At 37.6% G+C, this 9,977-nt stretch overlaps 1 protein-coding gene across 2 annotated transcripts in view; it reads left to right on the forward strand.

Moving 5' to 3' along the window:
• Positions 1 to 2,745: 2,745 nt before the first annotated feature.
• cdh19 (cadherin 19, type 2) overlaps positions 2,746 to 9,977 on the forward strand; it is an 81,915-nt gene continuing 74,683 nt past the window's right edge. For both annotated transcript variants that reach the window (XM_026924216.3, XM_053227910.1), the window contains exon 1: positions 2,746 to 2,899. The gene's annotated coding sequence lies outside the window, so the exon portion shown is untranslated. The remainder of the gene's footprint in view (positions 2,900 to 9,977) is intronic.

Consider the following 9,977-nt stretch of genomic DNA (forward strand, 5'->3'; position numbering starts at 1 on the left):
TCCTTGGTGGCGGTCATGCATTTTCATCAGTATCTCTTTCTGTAGAGTCACTGGAATTACAAGTCTATCTCCATTTAACATGAGATTGTCAGTCAATGTCAGTTCTGTTCTCACCTGCCAATAGGGCATCATCTCTTTACTCACAGCATGCTTTTCTGGCCAGCCAGAGAGACAGTGCTCCTTCACCTTTTTATATAGTGAAATGTAGTGATTCTCAGTATCCATCAGTCTCCTGGACATGTACAGTATGTGACAGGTTTCCATGTGCCAGCATTTTGCTTCTGTGTCAAGACAGCACCTACCCCATAGGAGGACGCATCTTCTGCAACATCTGTCTCTCTTTCAGGGGAGTAAGCAGCCAGCACCTTTGGTGAACTCAGTTCCTCTTTCAGCCTGAAAGAAAGGCTTGTTTCTGAGGTTCATCCCAAACCCATTAATTTTTTTGTCTGAGTAGTTCTTTCAGTGACATGGCGAACGAAGTGAGTTGTGGTAAAAATTTAACGAGATAGTTGGTCATCCCTAGTACTCTGCAAACACAATTTGGTTCTGGCATATGGAGGATAACACTGACTTTGCTTGGGTCTGCCTCAAGACCATTGGCTGTGATTTTTCTGATCCATGAAAAGCATTTCACTCTTAGCAAACTCACATTTTGCGTTTAGTGAGACCCACTGACCAAATTTTCGTCAAGACTCTGTGCAGATGCTGGTCATGTTCAGCTTTGTCTGTTTGGGTGCTGAAACAATTCCAAGTGGGAGGTGATTGAAAATACATCTCCCAAATGGAGAGATAAATGCAGTGAGTGGTCATGACTCATAGGTGACTCAAGGGGGCTCTGCCAGAAGTCCAATCATGCAGCTAGCTTTGTGAATATTTTGGCATCTGACAGCATGGGTAAGGATTGATCAACAGCTGGAAGAATGTGGCATTCTCTCTTTACCCAAATGTTCCCTGGAACATTTTCATGGCTGCCCCTGTGTCTAGTTTGAAGTTGACAGGAGCCCCACTCACTGTAACAGTCTCTGTCCATTCTGCAACCTCAACTGTAGATACTTCCCTGAGAAAAGCATAGTTGTCCTCCTCAGCATACTCAGTGTCCAGCTGCGAGACAGAGTCAGTTTTGTATGCTTGACATGCTGCTGCAAAGTGGCCTTTTTTGCATTTTCAGCACTCTGCGTCTTTCGCTGGATAGTCTTTCCAAGAATGTTTCCGCTGTACCCTAAATCTGCCATGGTCTTTTTGTGTTAGCTTTTGCTTCCCATTTCCATCATTGTTTTTGTCTGTTTAGTTTTGCCTCTTGTGTTGGGATGTTTTGTTGATCATCATTTTTCCTCTGATTGTATCTAAATTTAAGCTATAAGTAGCTGTTGCTTCTGCCCCATGTAACACTGCATGTTGTTTCTTAACTGTTTCATTTTGGTTTACTTTCTGTATTGCTCTGGCTAATGTCAGATCAGGATCTAGATGTAGATGCAACTCCAGTCAGCATTCAATGCAATCAGGCATGCTGTGGAGTGCTATGCTCAGACACACACATACACACAAACAGAAACAAGAGGGAGAGAAAATACTAGGAACACAAAGAAGGAGAAAAATTGGGAAACACAGGGAAATACATGCAAGCTTTGGCCCGGACCATGACATGTGAGTGTACTTTTCCCTCTAATGAAGGGAGTGAGGGATAATGGGCAATAATTTAAGTCTTAGAGATATTAATTGAGGTGTTTGCACAGGATTTTATCAAATGCACAGGATTTTATCACACTTTTAGTGGAGTATTTTGATTTATTGAATTATTAAACTTTCTGTAAAGAAGAAATATGTGCCCTTGGTTTAAATGATAATCTGACCAAAGTATTCAGCTGCTACAAGTACAGCTCACTTTAAAGTAAGTGCTGTTCACCTTATCCATAAAAAAAATCTGTCCTCAAGATAAGCATTAATAAAGTGTCATATTAATTTCTTGAATACTGGTCTCAAATGGCATAGTTTTTGAGTGTTTTTACAATATTTAAAACTTTAACTCTTTTCCATTCCATTACTGACATACACAATTTCTATATTAACTCCTCACTATGGATACATAATTCAACTTTGAAGATGACTGCAGTGAGGGGAATGAGGACATGGGAGGTGAGGTTTGGAATGAGTCTTTTTTTTATTTATGTGTACTGCTGTAGCGTTCCAGTACTGATTTTGTAGCATTACAATCACTGAATACAGTTCCAAAATTTTGTAAAACACTGCATGCTGTTCCTTGGGGTAAAGCTGTTAGCTTTGTTACTCATCAAAAAACTAATGGATTGAAGACACAGGGGCACAAGGTGGTTTCAGCTCTTTGCTGTTTATGCCAACACAGAGACTGGGCCTGCCTGAAGGCCATCTGCTCCAATCTATGTCATAAGTAGAATGTTCTTTTCATTTCTGAAGTAGTTGCCTCTGTGATTGATGTGATCTGTATAGGGCCAGCAAAACTCTAATAATTACCCTATTGTTAGGCAAGAGAGAGAGAGAGAGAGAGAGGGAGAAGATAGTGTGAGCATGGGATGAAAAAAACATGTAAAAAAAAAAAAAAAAAAAAAAAAAGATAGTAATCCATTTGTATTGCAGCCTGAGCATGTTTACATGGAAATAATTGCTTGTGTGTTACCAGTGTAGTTCAGTTGGGGTGGGAGGCAAAGTGCGGGGGGACAGTTGACAATACCACCACTGTTTGTTCTTCTTGAGAAGAACAGGATGGTGGTTTGGGGTGACAAAGAAGAGAGGAGAAAGTAACAGCTGGTCATTGTGAGCCAGATGGCCATTAGCCTTCAAGCGTACTATACATTCTGTCAAGCTGTTTCTCCATTTTAAGCCAGCTGAAAAAATTGGAGTGAGAACAGGAGAGACATTCAGGCAGGTGAGTTGGTTTTATTCTTATTAACAGAAACAAAAAGTACAAGTTTTACAGAACCATGGTCATGGTTTATGGCATGGTCTTCAGATCAAAATGTAAACAATGTAACATTAGCTAAACCATTGTGTTACTCTTCAGTAAGTGAGAAACTTTCATTAATGTGAATGTAAAATGCTTTTGTAATATTTGAAATAACAGTTAAAATGAGAGCGGAGAAGGCTCAGGCAATTTCACCATCAAAATCACCATCAAATTTCAAGATGTTTTGTATGAATGGATCATTTTTCATTTGGAAATGTATCATGTGTTGGGTATTTTGTTTTATTAATGGCAAGAAAGCTTACACAAGGCGGAAATTCAAAATTAAAAAAAAATATACAAGTCAATTGTTGCTGGCTGTGGCTATGTTGGCTATGTCCTATGACCAGGGTTTACTGATATTTACAAGCAGTATTAAATGACATACTTTGCCTAAATAGTGTTTTCACCAATATCATTAAACAGTTTTTCATTATCATTAAACATTTCATAAATAAAGAATGTCAATGAAAATTAATGAATAAAAAAAAAATCAACCTTTGACAAAAGTGGCTCAATTCTACACGAAACAGCATACCTGGCAACTCTGGTTACAAATCTCCTACCAACTTCACAGCATTAATTTCATTTGAGAGACAGACAAAATCAACTGTTGGACATGGGCTCTAATTGCCAAATGTATACCAAATGGAATATGCCACGTTCCCATTTCTCTTTTTTTTTTTGATGGACTGAGGCAATCTTCCCTCGAATGCATATGCGTGAGGGGATGAATTCATTATCCAGGGAGTTCATGAGTTCATAGTCTAGTTTCATACATAACACACAAGGTATTTTCTGCAGAATGCATCCAAACTGTAAGGTACGCCAAAAGGGTCTCAAAATTTTGCAAAAAAAAAAAAAGCATTGTTGCAACAGTTTTTACACAATAACTTTTTAACATAATAATGATGCCTTTACAGAAATACCAGATATACCGGTAGGGTAAGGTACGTCCTGAGATGACATGAGGAAGAATCCATGAGAGGAACCAGAAATACAGTTCAAAAGAAATACTATTCTGGCTGACACCAAATAGTGGGATTATATATCATTTATATATACAGTCATATAGAGAAGGGAAACAAAAAAATGTATTGAAACAATACATAAGGTTTGGTATTAGCATACTGTGACATATTCAGAGATATTTAAACTCTTTTGCAATGAGGATTTTTTTTTTTAGAAACTGTGCCCATGCCCAATGCTGCCACACTTCTTTGTAGCCCTAATGAGCATAATAAGTCGAGTGGCTCATCTGTGGTTTTTATTATGAAAAAAAGACAGACCTTTTGACATATTTTGGAGAAAATACAAAATGCATAATGATTGGCAGGCCTGATACAGTCTTTTAAATATTTATTTTCTGTAGTTTCCATTTCATGCCTTTGACATAATATGTTTTAGGGACACTGTTTAAAAAATAAACAGAATTTCGAGAAAAAAGTTTATTTAAAAAAAGTCATAATATGTTGGTTGCAACATTACAAAAAAATTGCAATATTGCTTCATAAAATGAGACCCTTTGAGCATTTGGTGAAGTTATTGTTTCTTTTGTTGAAGGAGAAATCGTAAGCAGTCGTCGCCATCAAAACTAGAAGGCTAAAGTTCATGGATGAACTTTGATGTTGGCTTGACAGAGCATGTTATGTTTAATGGGCTAAAAGTTAAATTAAATGATATTACAGTGTTTTGTCTTCACTGATTTCAAAATATTACAATGAGTAACAGTTAAACATGTAAAGGTTAGAAGACTAAAGGTTTATAATACATAAAGGTTAAAAACACTGAAATATTTGATGGTTAAAGTGTTAAAACTATAAATTGCTGCTATAATATTCCAGGTTTTTGCTACGGTGTTGCTATGTGGTTGCTATGAACAGTTATGCATGTAAAGGTTAAACGGCTAAAGGCTAGGATAAAGCATTAAAACATTAAAATGTTAAAATGTTGCAAGTTGGTTGCTAGGGTTCTGCTATGTGGTTGCTATGCTAACCCACTTGGATGCTATGGCAGTGCTAGGTGGTTAATATGCTAACCCAGGTGGTTGCTAGGGTGTAGCTAATTTGTTGCTGTGCTAACTGAGTTGATATCTAAGGTGCTGCTAGGTGATTACTATGCTATCCCAGCTGGTTGCTATAACTAGAAGGCTAAAGTTCATGAACGAGATTTGATGTTGGCATGACAGAGCCTGTTAACATACTAAGGGGTTAAACAATATTGGCATGTTTTTTTGCCATTATGTTGGCTTTACAGAGCCAGCATACTGTTCTTCTTAATCATCATCATCATCATCATCTTCTAATTCTTCTTCTTCTTCTTCTTCTTCTTTTTCTTCTTCTTATTATTATTATTAATATTATATGCTGGAAGTCTATGGCACTGATTGGGCGTAGTGCTAATAGTTATGTCACCAGTTTTGGGCTCTGCCCCCAATGCATCTAGAGCCACCACTGGGTTAAAGTTCAAGGTACATTTCTGCTTTTGAATCATTGAAGGTAGGAACAAAATTCTTTTTCCACATTAATCCTTCGTTCATGCCGATTTCAAAGGCCCCCATGTTGTCATTTCAGCTGTATTGGATTTTCTGCCATTTTGAGTTTTTCAAAAACCTTTCACAGCCCACAATTTTTGTTCAATCTTTACCAAATTGGGCTCAATTGATGTCAGAATAATCTCTGCAAAAGTTGTCAGAATGGTTTTTGATATTCAAAAGCATTCACCTGTAACATGCAAACGAATTTGATGGTAAAGCCACCAAACAGGAAGTGAGGCCATATCTTGACAATGGCTTGATAGATGACATCAAACTTGAGAATACTTATTGGGACAGCACCTCCTTGGATCCCAAAAATTTTCATGTCATTGAGCACTAGGGGGCATTAAAACATGGGAAAAAAAAAAAAAAATTCCATCCACTATTTCTTACAAAAGAGGAGGTTTGGCTATATCTCAGAAATGCTGACATTTTCCCACCAAACTCGACAGACACCCCAAGAATGATATTAAATTTTGTCTCATTTGACCTCTAGGTGGTGCTATAATAAGGAAAATGTGTTTTAATATTACTTTTTTATTTAAATATTTACTAAGTGTTTGGTTTAGCATCATGATTCTTATTTTCCCTATTCCTTGGAAGCTTCTCATGTCAGCTGATGTAAAAATTTCATGGTCACCATTGTATTTCACAAACAATGCGAGATTTCTTGAAAACCCTTTAGAACTTTTCTCAGCCTTCAATTTCTGTCCAATACTCGCCACTTTTGGCTCAGATCATCTTCGGGGAAAGTTGCATAAAAGTTAGATGGATTTTTTTGGTATTCAATACAGTTTGCCCATAGCAAATTTGACAGTGAAGGTGTAAAACAGCAAGTGAGGTTATATTTTGAAAACACACATATGGATTCACAAAATCATGTAAAAAAAATTCCACTAAACATCTACTTATCAAAATGAATCCAGTGGTCACAAATGCTTGTAGAAGCACAGCAAGGAAAAAAAAAAAGTAATGTTGAGGCCTACCATTTGTGTAGGTAATTACAGCATACAAAGCCTTTCCTGCTAGAATGTTTAAAAAAAATTTAAAATAAAAATTTTTTTTTAAAAAAAGCACATTGAGCTCTGAAACCTGATATTTTAACATGTCTCACCTCATTTGGCCTGTAGAAGAAATTGTGAATTTCTATGGGTTTTTTCATCATTAGTGCATTTTTACTAATATAAAGTGTCAAAACCTCTGTACGCAAAAAATATAAATCATATGTACACAATGAATATTGCTTAAACTGCATTTGAAAAAATAAGAGTAAACAGAAGTCCAGCCATACGATAACTACATACAGTGTGATAACAAAGAAACTTCTATGGTAATGAATAATCTCAGCATTTACAAGTACACAAAAGATCCTGCATCTTTTTGCCATATAGGTTAATTACTTATGGCTGATATACTTTCTCAATTCTCCAAAAAAAAAAAAAAAAAAAAAAAAAAAAAACTTTTTTCAGACAAGTCCTAGGTTGTTCATCTGATCAGCACAGAAATATGAAATCTAGTAGAGAGGTTCCTGACCAAAACATACTGAAACATTTAATTTACCAAACTGTTGCTACAGGTCAATAAAATTTTAGGCCTTTGCATGTACAGTATACATTCAAATTCAAAGTTTATTGGCCTGTGCAAAGTGAGGAAAACCAAGTTTCCCTGTACAATTAAATTCTTTCTTTGCTGTCCACATTGAATGCCAAGACAAATGCAAACTATGTAAAAAAAAATAATAAAAACAGACATACACATAAATACAAACATAATAAAGTGTAGCTATGTTGAAGAAGTAAAAATATAGATTATGTGTATAGAAATATAGACTATTTATTTCTGTATGTGTGTGTGACTTGTGCAAAACAATAGTACAGTACATGTAGTAACAGAAATGTGTTCACATGTAGCAGTAATATGAAGTATATCTCTATGTGCAATATTGACTTATGTACAAAACTTATGTACAAACAAATACAAAAACAATAGTACAGTAGCCTGTAGCAAATTGAGTGCAACTACACAATAACAATAGCAGCTGTCACATTTAACAATGTGCAAATCGGAATATACATGGTCAGTAGTACACTCTCTAGCACCCCTCAAATTTCCTAACAATTGGCGCATAGGGGGCACTATAACTAAAAAATGCATATATCTCCTCAAGCATTTGATATAGGAAGATGAGATTTGCTCTGCTTTTCCTTGGTCAAAATTGAAACCCACCCTATTTTCTGTTTTTGTTAGGGTTTTTCTTATTATTTGGGGTCCAAGCATCGGCCTGATTGTGGCGCTATAGCACAAGGGTTTACGTTTTGTCGTATTTGTTGAGAACTGTGAGTCATACACTAAGAATTTCTTTCCTCCTATTCCTTGGCCTCTGCTGAATTCAGCTAAACCCTGTCTACTAAATTCCATCATCACAGATTTTTTGCTAATTTGCATAATATGAAAAACCTGCTTTTGCAAAATAATCCTAGGATTTTTAACTGATCTTCACAAACCTGGTGTCAAACTATTCAGAAGAGTGTAAGCCTCAATAATTATTAAAAACATGTTGATATTTATGAACAGTATGGCTGCCACATGCCAATCAACCCAACTGTGTGGAGCTTGTTTACTCAAACAGCTATACTTCATGAATGCCTGCACGGAATTACAAAAAATCTTGAAAGGCATGTATGGCAAAGGATTCTGAGGTGATATGCAAAGTTTGGAGCATAACTATTGAAAAGGGGCAGAGTTAAGTTGAAATAGCTATTTCCCATCGAAAGTCGAAATCGAAAAGTCAGATCATGCTGAAATTAGGTGTGCTGCAATGTGGTAATCTGTAACTGGACTTTTAATCACCAGTGAATTACTTCAAAAACATGGCCACCTTCAGCCAATCAGCTTTCAGCAGGCATTTCACACAACTATCCTTCAGCTATTGTCACAGAACTTCATAAGTATTTTGATGTATGGTTTCTTTATTGTTATATTTATTATTATTATTTCAATTCTCCACTAAAATGGTATGGACAGCTAAGACCACAAGTCACAGAAACACCAAAATTGAAGGGAAGGTGCAGTATGCCCCCCACTACTCAGGCACATGAAGGGACACACATAGGCCTGATAGTGGCGCAATAGCACAACGTTTTATGTTGTGGTCCATATCTCATGAACCATAAGCCATGCAACGAAAGTTTTTTTTGCCACTGATTCCTTGGGAATCTTCCCAAATTTGGGAAGATAATTACCCAAATTTTTTGATGATGACCTAATTAATTAAAAAAGATTTAAGCAGATATAAGATAAGATAAGATAAGATAAGATAAACTTTATTGATCCCACAGTGGGGAAATTCACTTATCACAGCAGCTCACAGACAGTTAAAGTGCGGGAAGAAAGAAAAGGAAGGAAGAAAGAAAAGTTAAAAACTATAACTATATATACATCCTTAGGAATAATAAAATTATATAAAATTATATAAGATTTTATAAAATATTGCACATATGAACATCACAGTAATGTGGTATTGTAAGAAATAAAATTGTATAAAATTATAAAATATTGCACATTTGAACATTACTGTAATGCGGTGTTGTAAAGTCTGACAGCCACTGGTATGAATGACCTGCGGTAGCGCTCCTTCCTACACTGGGGGTGTAGCATTCTGCTGCTGAAAGAGCTACACAGGGTCTCCACAGTCCCATACAGGGGGTGAGAGGTGTTGTTCATAATAGATGTCAGCTTGGCTAACATCCTCCTCTCACCCACCACCTCCACAGAGTCCAGTGGGCAGCCCAGGACAAAGCTGGCTCTCCTAACCAGCTTGTTCAGTCTCTTCCTGTCCCGCTCTGCACTGCCTCCCACCCAGCAGACTACAGCGTAGAGAATTGCGGAGGCCACCACAGTATCGTAAAATGTCCTTAATAATGTCCTGCACACTCCAAAGGACCCTAGTCTCCTCAGCAGGTGGAGGCGACTCTGGCCCTTCTTGTACAAAGCATCAGTGTTATCCAGCCAGTCCTTTCCATGGTCTTCATCAGGTGGGAGGTTAAGGCAACAGGTCTGAAGTGGTTCAGCTCCCTGAGGTATGCAGTCTTTGGCACTGGAACCACACAGGAAGTTTTCCACAGGATTGGGACCTTCTCCAGGCTGAGGCTCAGATTAAACATGTACCTGACCACCCCACATAGCTGGTCCGCACAGTCCCTGAGCAGTCTGGGGCTGATTCCATCTGGCCCTGCAGCCTTCCTTGCCTTTATCTTCCTTAGTTCACACCTCACCTGATTCGTTGTTAAGGCGAGGGGGGTGAGGGAGGACTGAGATGAGTGTACAGGGGTGAAAGGTTGTGAAAGACTAGGGGGGGCAGTGAGGGGAAGTGTAGTGAGGTGTAAGTGAGGTGGAGGTGAAGACTGTCCGGAGAGGGGGGTGGTTGCTGGTCTGGAGTAGGGTGGAGAGGGAGAGCGCTGGGTGGGA

The sequence above is a fragment of the Pangasianodon hypophthalmus genome, chromosome 22 (genome assembly GCF_027358585.1).
Source record: "Pangasianodon hypophthalmus isolate fPanHyp1 chromosome 22, fPanHyp1.pri, whole genome shotgun sequence".
Classification (NCBI taxonomy): Eukaryota; Metazoa; Chordata; class Actinopteri; order Siluriformes; family Pangasiidae; genus Pangasianodon; species Pangasianodon hypophthalmus.